The sequence below is a fragment of the Fukomys damarensis genome, unplaced genomic scaffold, assembly GCF_012274545.1.
Source record: "Fukomys damarensis isolate Sample0158 unplaced genomic scaffold, DMR_v1.0_HiC HiC_scaffold_29, whole genome shotgun sequence".
Lineage (NCBI taxonomy): Eukaryota > Metazoa > Chordata > Mammalia > Rodentia > Bathyergidae > Fukomys > Fukomys damarensis.
In genome coordinates, this window is record NW_022900941.1 from 29,223,447 (window position 1) to 29,235,127 (window position 11,681).

General features: G+C 37.6%; 1 pseudogene; it reads left to right on the top strand.

Annotated features, from left to right (window-relative positions):
• Positions 1–4,795: 4,795 nt before the first annotated feature.
• On the top strand, positions 4,796–5,327 carry LOC117283683 (annotated as a pseudogene).
• The last annotated feature ends 6,354 nt before the right edge of the window (positions 5,328–11,681 follow it).

Consider the following 11,681-nt stretch of genomic DNA (forward strand, 5'->3'; position numbering starts at 1 on the left):
AGGAAGAACCTAAAAGGAGAGGGGATAAAAATAAAAAAGACAACAAAAGGACAATAATATGACAATAATAATTCAGTACATATCAGTTATAAACATTAATGTCAATAGCCTCAATTTACCAATCAAGAGAAATAGACTGGCAGAATGGATTAAGAAGCAAAATCCAACACTATGCTATATACAAGAAATACACCTAGTGCAAAAAGAAGCCCATAGACTGAAAGTGAAAGGGTGGAAAACAATTCTCCAAGCGACAGGAGCCCAGAAAAAATCAGGGGTAGCAATCTTATTCTCAGACAAAGTAAATTTCAAACCAAAACTGATTGAGAGACAAAGAAGGCCACTACAACCTTGTAAAGGGAACAATTCAAGAGGAAGAAATGACAATCATAAACATATATGCACCAAATATAAATGCCCCCAACTATATAAAACAAATATTAAGTAACATGAAGAACCAAATAAGCACTAATACAATTGTACTGGGGGATCTAAAACCCCACTATCACAAATAGACAGATCATCTAGTCAAAAAATCAACAGTGAAATACTAGAACGGAACCAAGCTATTGAACGCATGGACCTATTAGATGTCTATAGGGTATTCCACCCCACAAAATCAGAATATACATTATATTCAGCTGCACATGGGTCATTCTCCAAGAGAGACTAAATACTAGCTCACAGAACACGTCTGAATAAATGCAAAATAATCTAAGTTATCCCCTATATATTATCAGATCATAGTGCAATAATGTGAATATCATTAGTGTAAGAAACTGTAGGAACTTCACAAACACATGGAAATTGAACAACACTCTCCTGAACAATCAATGGATCACAGAGGAAATTAAAGAAGTAATCAGACAATTTTTACAAATAAACAAAAATGCCAATACAACATACAGGAATCTATGGGACACAATGAAAGCAGTTCTGCGTGGAAAATTCATAGCACTGAATGCCCACACTAGGAAAACAGTGTGAGCTCAAATAATCAACCTAACGATGAATCTTAGACTCCTAGAAAAACAACAGCAAGAAAAACCTAAAGCTCAAACGAGAGAGGAAATTATAAAGATCTGAGCAGAAATCAATGCAATAGAAACTAAGAAAATGATACAAACAATAAATGAATCGAAGAGTTGGTTTTTTGAAAGAATAAATAAAATTGATAAACCGTTAGATAACCTTATCAAAAAAAAAAGGAAAGAAAAGGCACAGATCCATGCAATTAGGAATGAAAAAGGTGAAGTCACAACAGATCCAATAGAAATCCAGAGGATAGTCAATACCTACTTTGAGAACCTGTACTCTAATATAAATGGAAAACACAGTAGAAATGGACAGATTTCTAGATACTTATGAATTACCAAAATTGAACAAAGAAGATAAAAACATTTTAAACACCCCAACTACAATCAGTGAAATTGAAAATGTAATTAAAAACTTACCAACAAAGAAAAGCCCAGGGCCTGATGGATTCACTGCTGAATTTTACAAGACATTTAGAGAAGAACTACTGCCATTACTCTTCAAACTTTTCAATGAAATTGAAAGGGAAGCAATACTTCCAAATTTGTTCCTGGAAGCAAGTATCACTTTGATTCCCAAACCAGGGAATGATACAACTAAAAAAGAGAACTACAGACCAATCTCCTTAATAAATATAGATGCGAAAATCCTTAATAAGATACTAGCAAACAGAATAAAGAGGATCATCAAGAAGATCATACATCCCGACCAAGTCGGATTTATTCCAGGGATGCAAGGATCTTCAACATACGTAAGTCAATAAATGTAATACACTATATTAACAAAGTCAAGGACAAAAACCACATGATCCTCTCGATAGATGCAAAAAAAGTATTTGACAAAATTCAATACCCATTAAAAGTCAAGGAAAAACCACATGATCCTCTCGATAGATGCAAAAAAAGTATTTGACAAAATTCAATACCCATTCATGATAAAAACCCTGCAAAAAATTGGAATAGATTGTCTACATCTCAACTTAAAGGCTATCTTATGAAAAACCAACAGCCAATATCATATTAAATGGCCAAAAACTGAAAACCTTCATGTTAAAATCAGAACAAGAGAAGGATGACCACTATCACTACTTCTCTTCGATATAGTTCTGGAAACATCAGCCATAGCAATTAGACAAGAGAAAGAAATTAAAGCAATAAAAATAGGAAAGGAAGAAGTTTATATGTCATTATTTGCTGATGATATGATATGAAAAAATGTTCCATATCACTGGTCATTTGAGAGATGCAGATGAAAACAACACTGAGATTCCACCTCACCCCACAAAGAATGGCTGCTATCAAGAAATCACACAATAACAAATGTTGGCGGGGTTGTGGGGAGGAAGGAACCCTTCTCCATTGTTGGTGGGAGTGCAGACTGGTGCAACCACTATGGAAATCAATATGGAGATACCTCAAAGAGCTAGGACTAGAGGTTCCACTTGACCCAGCCGTACCTCTGCTGGACATCTTTCCAAAAGAATTAAAAGAATCATATCACAGTGATATATACATACCTATGTTTATAGCAGCACAGTTTGTAATAGCTAAAACTTGGAAACAGCCCATTTGCCCATCAGTTGGAAACTGGATACAGAAGATGTGGTTTTTCTATAAAATGGAATACTACTCATCCATAAAGAATTAGAAATTAGAGTCATTCATAGGAAAATGGATACATATTGAGGATATACTCCTAAGTGAAATAAATTAGTCACACATGTGTAAATAACAAATAGTTTCTCTGATGTGAAAAACTATAATAGTACACCAGATCCTAATGAGATAATTAATGTGAAATAGGAAGAAAAGGGCTGAAGGTGTAGGGAAAGTGGGAAAGGTAGGGGAAAGGGAATAATGGAAAAGAAAAAAATATGAGAAAATGAAAAAATGGAAATAAAGTATTTGTAAATGGGAGGGGAGGAGGGGGTGAAGGGAGCTCAGGGACAAGGGGAAAAAATGAGAACCAAGACCTGTTATGTAAAGGTACAAGATCCTAATAATGAATGTAACTATATTGTATACCTAAAATGTACCAATAAACTCAATAAAAAGAAAAAAAAAATAAAGAATACCAAAATCTTGGCTCAGCTCTTTAGATACCAAACTGTTTCCTTATGCTTAATTTCTGTGCGTTTTTACCCTCACAATTAAGGAGCTAGCCCATACTTCAAGGGGAAATTGCATAGGATTTTTGGCTCACTCCTCTGCTTTTCTCAACTTCTGGACCTTAGTTCCTCATTGAAATCCTAATCACTTTGATAGCCTCAAATCTCACTGTTTTCTTAATCAGTAAAATAGCCATAAGCCCAAATGGCCACTTTTTCCTTATCCTCTACTACTCATGCCAGGAGTCTGCAAATACCAAAGTAAAAAGTATAGGTAAATATGAGCCTCAATTCATTAAATTTCTATTTTCTCTTAAATCTTTGTCTCTGCATTACTAGATTTTTTAGTTTCTCTCTCCTTGGTGGTTTCAAACAGTTGTGGCATATGTATTTTTAAAATTTCATTCTTAACAAGACAGTTAATATAAGCTATTACATCATAGCCCCAAATGAAAGTTCAATCATTCAGTTTTAAGTTGTAAATTTCCTTGATTTCTATTTATAGTACAATATTTCTTTTTGTGGCTTTAAAAGTAAAAATTAAAATTAGGGTAAAAATTGTTTACATTGGTAGACTTGAATTAACCTAGATTGCAAAGGGTAAGTGGATTTCTGAATTATCTAGATATTTATCTCATATAGCAACTTCACCAATTTGTCTAAGCCTAGTATCACCAGTGGGAAAAAAAATCAAAACATCCTTATGGGTTTACTACTAGAAAAGAGTATCTTTTTGTAATGTCTATTTTGTCTTAATATTTGAATATTAAATTTTGAATAATTATTGTCATAATTTTTTTTAGTATTCTGGAATGAAAAAAGCAAGTTTGATGATTTTGTGTGTAATTTTTTTAACTAAGTTAAAAAAAAGTACATCTCTTTACTGTGCTGCTTAGGTCTTCTGGAAGGTATATGCTCCATTTAGAGCTCTGTTTCCTGCTTGGAGGAACAATTAATATGCTTACCACTTGAGAAACAGCATGGCTCATTGGACCAAGCTTCGAGTCAGTAGTTTGGAGTTATAATCCCACTTCTGCTACTGATTCTATTTGTGCCCCTGGGCAAGCAATTTAACCTTTGTATTTGTTCACCTGAAAAATGGGATAAAATTATTACTTATTTGTAAGAGTAGCTGGTAACAACTGTTTTTCAATATAAAGAAATGCACAAAATATATTTTTGACCAGTTAAAATTACTACACACACTCCTATGATTCAGTTTCCCCTAAAGTCTTATTATTGGTTTGATTAAAATTCTTCTGATTTAAGTTAAAATGAAGCACAATAAAGTGCAGTTAAGTGTTTTGTTTAATTTGCATGCTTAAACAGGTGGGGGAAAGCTATTGTAGCTAAGCCTGAAAAAACAAAGGTGAGAGAGGGATAGAGGGAGAGAGGATGAAAGAAAGAGGGAGAGGAAAACAGACAGAGACAGAGACAAAGAGAATAATCTCCCTGGTCCCACAGGCTTGAAGTGTAAATTTTCTCTCTAGGGAGTGGCCCCAGCAGCAGCTAGGCCAGCAGGCAGGCTAATATCACCCTCTACCAGGCTGCCACACAACATGGCCCTGGCAGAGAGCCAAGGAGTGTGAGAGCTGCCATTCATGCAGTTTCTACATCTTCCCACAAGGGGTACTCAGAGTTGAGACCTCCAACATGCTGAGGCTCAAATGTTTCAGTGAATCAAAGCATGAGAGACAGCCATGGAGGATATGGCTGTTAGACATTTCCAAACAAGAAACAGGGATGCTGGTCTTCCACTTTGCAAATGTGTGCTTAGCAGAGTCATTGAAGAGGTTCCTTGTTCATTGTCCCTCTTCAACTTTTTCCTGGAGTCTACCATGGCATGTGGCTGAACTACCAGGACATGGTGTTCATCACTCATCTATGTGGGTGTACACACCCTCAGGTCCTGGTGGGTGGCAGCAGAAGGAATCCCTGGACTTTGGTGAATATGGAGACCAGGGTGCCCTTTACATCCTAATCATGTTCTTTGAAATGTCTGTCATCTTCACTGTCCTCTTCATAGGTGGCCTTACTGAATCCCATTGAAACTGGCTATTGTTATGTTAACTGGCCCTTCTTTATTCATGTTTTGATGCTTTGAGTAGTGAAACATTTCTTCTTGAGAAAGGGGAAGATGAAAGCTAAGAAACAAGAGGAGAGCCATCCAGAACTGGAAGAATGAGAAGGGTGTCATCCCATGAAGAGTCTGAGGTGGAAGAGACCTGTGCAACTGACTCCCCTCAATCTACTTTGTGCCCCCCATATGACACATTTCAATGCTGGGGTAACCCTGGAGCCCAGCCAGGTGGTGAGTCAGCAGCATCAGCCCTTGTCTCCTCTGCCTCCCCTCTTCTACCTTCACTGCTCTGCTGTCTGCCCACATTCCACCTGCTCCCAGATATTGTGACTGAAATGGAGGGAAGGGAACCTAGTACCAAAGGGGACATGGGCAGCTGCAGCCCCCATCCCCTCAGTGTTGCACTAGGCGCACTGACCAAATATGCAAGCCAAGAGCTTTGTTGTTGTCCTGAACAGTATTGCGAGGGATCCCAAAGGCAGTCCTGTGTCTGACTGCGTGGCATGACAGAAAAAAACATATGTACAGGCTATAGGTAGTTCCTCTCACTGAGGCTGCAGGCAGTGTGGACATGTGACATGCTTGGGGTGAAAGTCAAGATGGAACTGGAATGCTTTCTTACTCAAAATAGCTTTTGTAACTTGATTTCTAAAGCCAGTTTTTTTGGTTTTTTTTTTTTGGTACCGGGGATCTAACTTGGGTCCTTGTGCTTGCAAGGCAGGCCACCAAACCACTGAGCTAAATCCCCGGCCCTACTAAAGCCAGTTTTTATGAGCTGTGACAGTATCACTTCTTTGTGAGTATGTGTTTATTGTCTATAGAATACCTGTAGGACTGATGGGCAAAATACAAATATTTGAGTCTTAAAAAAATTCTTTATCACTCAACTGCAAAAATTCACTTTCACATCCAGGCTTGGTGTAAGTCCAGCACTGGGAGGCTGAGGCAGGAGGATCACCAAAAATGTAAGGTCAGCCTGAGCTACATAGTGAGTTCAAAGTTAGCCTGAACTACATAGTGAGACCTCCTCTCAAAAAATAAACCCCCCCGCAAAAAAAGAAAGAAAAACATTTACACAAATAGTATCAATAAACATCTATTCTTTTTTTTTTTTTGTTCTTCCCCTACGTATCACACCTTCCCTACACCTTTAGCTCCTTTCCTCCCATTTCTAAATGTCAGTAATCTTATTAGAATCAAAAAAGGGAAAAGAAAAAAATGTGAGAGAATGAAAAGATGAAAATAAAGTGTTTGTAGATGGGGAGGGGAGGAGGGGGTGAAGGGAGGGCAGAGGTAAGGGGAAAAAAATGAGAATCAAGACTTGCCATGTAAAGGTACATGATCCCAACAATGAATGTAACTGTACTGTATCCCTAAATGTACCAATAAACTCAATAAAAAAAATTAAAAAAAAAACATCTATTCTTTTCCTTTTCACATTTAAAACTCTTTTACAAAGGGTTTTAAATACTGTAATAATTTCTAAAATTTTATGATAATCTTATCTCCACACAGGTAAAACATGCTTTGTTATAAAAGGAACAAATATTTTGATAAGTTTTTTGCCTAGACGTTTATCTCATTTTGCACAATCCATGCTTCTAAATGAAGAATGGACTCCATCTATAGTAAAATTTACTTGTACTTCAGGTGCCATCGAAAGCCTTAAGATGAAGTTTAAATATTTAATAAACATCTTGATTTATTTAATGAGCTTAATTTAAAACATAGGACAATAAATTGACTCTTTACCATATATTTCCATATAACTACTTGCATTACATTTGAGACCCTGGGTTTTCTTCATTCTCTATAAAATGATAATAACCTTATCTAGGCTCTCTATTGCACATAGTTATCATGAAAGGCAAGTAAGAATATATATGAAAACACTTTGAAAAGCATTTATCTTGTTAGAAACAACACTGAGCAATGCTGTCATCTACCTTTTGGTAACACCCTTACATTCTTGAAGTCTTAACGTTTACTCACCAAACCAATTTTTATCATCATTACAAGTGATTTCAACATCTTGCAAGTGATCCATCCAACTCCCTGGATACTTTCGTGATTCTTGAACCTCCTCATAACCAGCCACCATTCCTTTTTCTTCTCTCCTCCTCTTCCTTCTCCGCCTTGTTCTCTGTAAATTTATAAGTCAGTTTACAAGACTTTTGTAGCCTGGGGTGGTGACCTATATCTGTAATTCTATCATTCTGGGAGGATGAGGCAGGAAGACTGTAAGTTCAAGACCAGCCTGGGAAATTATTGACTTAGTGGGAATCTGTCTTAAGATAAAACAAAAAGAGGCTAGGATGTAGCTCAATGCAAAGGCCCTGAGTTCAAGCCCCAGTACCACAAAGTACCACAAAACAAAACTTCTGTAAGGTGAAAGTGCAAAACAACTGAATTACTAAGAACATGATATAAAAATAACAAACGATAAACTCAATCATTTTTTAGTTCTTTTTGTTTTTGGTTTTTTGAGACAGGGTCTCACTATGTAGTTGAGACTGACCTGGAACTCACTATGTAGCCCAGGCTGATCTCGAACTCACAGCAATCCTCCTGCCTCAGCCTCCTGAGTGCTGGGATTACAGGTGTGCACCACCACACCCGGCCTAGTACTTTCAATAAACATAAATTTATTCTGCCAAATTTCTACAAAACATTCTAAGCAGTTTTTGTCAACATCCATACTTACGTTGTTGAAGATCAGTAACAGTTTGAGTCCAGGACTGGGTCGAGAACAGCACTCTGTATAGTAGCAGTTGATTATGCCATCACTCTTGCACTGGGGTTGGTTTAAGGGAGTAGATCTCAAAGCCTAACTATTCTTTATTTGGTAGAACTAGCTAACTTGCTGAAAAGGCATTTTGCATCCTATTCATAGGGTAATAAAATACGAGTGACTCGACCTTACCAGTTATTTTTCAAACACTCTGCCTACCTGTTATTTCCATTTCTAGCTGCTGGGGGAAGAGTCAATAGTGTCCTAATTCAGAACCAGAGGGAAGGAGACTTTCCCAGTCACTCCACAATTTCAGAGTAGGCCTTTTTTACCACTCTGGGGAGGACTTAGTACTTGTACAAGAAAATAAAGCAGCTGTGGTCATGAATATAAATTGAAAGGTGAGGACAAAATGTTTCTCCAAGTTAAATCTGTTATTTTTGATTCCCATGTTTACTGGGTTTTGAAGGTAATGATAACTGTGAGAAAAAGTTAAATGTTGCCTCTGGGACAGTATACAGAAGCCAATCAGTTGTTGAGATTTACATTTCTGGCTCAGTTACCTCACTCCTTTTGTTGTGGTACTGGGGATTAATCCCAGGGCCTTTGCACTGAGCTTCATCCCCAGCTCCCTGCCTGCTTTAAAAAAGAAATTTTTTTTTTGAGATAGGTTCTTGCCAAGTCACTAAATTGCCCAGGCTGGGCTTGAATTTGTAGTTCTCCTGCCACGGTCTCCCAGAGTATTTAGTCTTATCAAATTGCTGGGCACATTATTTCCATGATGGCTAGTTTCTCTTAATTCTTCTAACACTCTTTCTTGATGTAAAATATTTTGCTTTATTACTTTGCTCCCCATCTATTCCTGCATTCCTACTCCTCAGTGTGTTTTACTGAACCCAATGGCACAGGACAGTGCTGTGACTGCACACAATTAAAGGGTTGGAATGAACAGCAGCAAAACGATGATGCAGGAAGAAACTTTCCACATTGGACATGTAAGGAGAAAAGGATTATTTGAAAAAGTTATATTGATCATTACCTGCCTTGCTTTGATTTACAAAGGCACCAAGTTTATTCCCCATGTACTATGCTTTAAAGCATTAAGCATCAGATATAAGAAGTTTGTTAAAAAAAAAAAAAGGAAAAAGAAATTTGTACCATGACATGGTGGCACATGCACTCTGGGAGGCTGAGCAGGACTGCAAGTTAGAGCCAAACCTGGACAAGTTAGTGACTTAGCAAGACTCTGCCCCAAAGTAAAATAGAAAGAAGTGTAGCTCAGTGCAAAGACCCTGGATACAATCCCCAGCATTACCACACACACTCCCAAAAGTTATTTGTACCACTTCAGGAACACCTATGTTAAATGAATACAGGTGAAAATTTTATACCTGTTAGCAACAAAAAAATATTTCTACATCCTTCCCTAAAGGGGAACATTCTACCTGTGTCAAAGGTTTTCAGTTATCTTCCTGAAGATAGAGATCTGACATAACTTGTTCATTCTGTGTGACTATTCGTGTGCCCAAAGGCAGGTGAGTGCCTTGGGTTGAATTTCTCCACAACACGGCCTACCATGTTATCTCAAAGTCAAGTTTGATTCTATCCCAGTTTAACTCTAACTCTAGTTGAGTTGAAGATTTAAAATTTTGTGTCTTTTAAAGCCCTATAGGAATCACCCTTTGTTCTGGAAACAATCCATGTCACTCTTTTATACCAGGCTACTCATCCACCATATACTTGAATCTCTGAACTGGTCCTCAAGGTTCTTCCAACTGGGCATAAGTTGTGCTTCAACAAAACTTCTTGGCAGGACTCTATAGACTTCAACTTCTGGTACTGGAATGGCTACAAGGCTAGGTCTTGGGTTTGAGGTGTGAATGAAGTTAGCTAAAGCTATTTATCTCATGATTTCAAATGTCCTGGCAGACTAAAATTCCTTTCATGTTTCCTTTTCCTTTACTCTCTTTTCTTCACAAACGCAGAATGTACAGTTTACCCTGTTAGGAAGGTGCTATATTTCTGTTAAGAAAAGGTGAGTTTAAAGTTAGGTGCAGTGGTGTGTGCCTGTAGTCCCAGTTACTTGGGATGCTGAGGCAGGAGGACTGTGTGATCCAAGATAGCTTGGGTAACACAGAGAGACCACATCCCAAAACACTAGTGATTCTAGAAAATAAGGAGAGGGCTAATATGCTTAGCTACTTAAACTTTAGGAACTCCAGTGTTAATTAATAACACTATTGTTTTGAGTTAAAAAAAATATAGGGGGTGGAATGAACACAGATTTATAAACAGAGCTACTGCTAACATGTTAGTTTCTCTTAACTCTTTGTTAGAAGATGTTTCTTAGTGAAGGCTTCAACTTGTTGCTTTTCTTTAATACTACAGAAAAATTTGGGTGGGAAGAATATACTTTCAATCTTCAGTTCTATTTCTTGTTATTCCAGTTATCCCACTTGCTCTGGTTTCACAATAAATGAAACAGTGAAGTGATGCAGTGATAACACCAAGGTGGAGCCTGATCCAGGGTATAACTGTCATCCAATTCTTGAATGAACCAAAAGTGATTCTAAATTAAAACATTTCCATTCCAGAACTGTTAGTGGCCAACTCCTAATTCACAGAATGGAAGGTTTATACCTTTATTCTATAAAGTCGAAAGAATTACATGAGATCACTCGGACAATTTGAATACCAGCTTGGGACTTTGTTGCACAACTTGGGTCAAATTCTGAGCACTACAACTTGAGAACTGGCAATCTTGGAGAGAGTTTAAAGAGCCACAGTGATTACTAATAACCTTGACAAGCTGTAGAAATGGGCAGATAATTACAGGATGAACTTAATAAATAACATATAGAGTAATTTAAAGGGAGAAAAAGAAAACAGTATAAGCACAAGTGGCTTTGTAGAAAATTGTGGGAATCAATAAATCCCAAGTGAAATATGAATGAACCATATTGTGCACTTGCGTTTATTTTTTTAAAAAATCCATAAATGTGTAAATTACATGTAAGGATATATTTAAGGAAAAAAACAGCCATTCTATAATCACTTATTAATAAACACTTATACGCCTGACTTGTGAGAGTTGGGATAAAGTAGGGAAAAATACAGGTGTCTACCTTTAGTTAAGTGTAAATGTCAGATCTACTAACTTTAACAGTCTTTAGTCTGTGTTATGTAGCCAACTTTATAGCAAATACCCTGAGCTCCTTGAGGTACGGATCCTTTTTTTACATTTTGCATTCCCTTTTGCACCTAGCACAGAATTTGTAAGCAATCAACGTAAGGAGTAAGGATAGGGCTTAAAAGAGCTCAATTTTGAAAAGTAAACACCTGTCCGGCCAACAACTATATCGATTGAAATCTGCATTTTTTTTTCTTCAAAGAGCAATACATTTTTGCGAACCCATTACACGTACAACAGTTCTCAGCAAAATGCTTTGCGCATAAAAGATGTGGAAATGGACTCAAATTGCACGTCGTGACAACTGGCGTGGCTATCCCGGGCAGACAGCCTTTCCTCTGTGTTTTTTTGTTTGTTTGTTTGTTTTTTGTTATTTTAGCTGAAAGACAAAACGCTTATGCAGAAGCAACGGCGGTGGGCCACTTGGCCAAGACCCGGGCGAAGATAACAGCTCGCGCATTCCGAGCTCGCTAGGACACCGGCGCGTCGGTCCGGCGTCCACTCCCGGGCGCTGAGCCTCCGGGCGGACGAGGAGCCC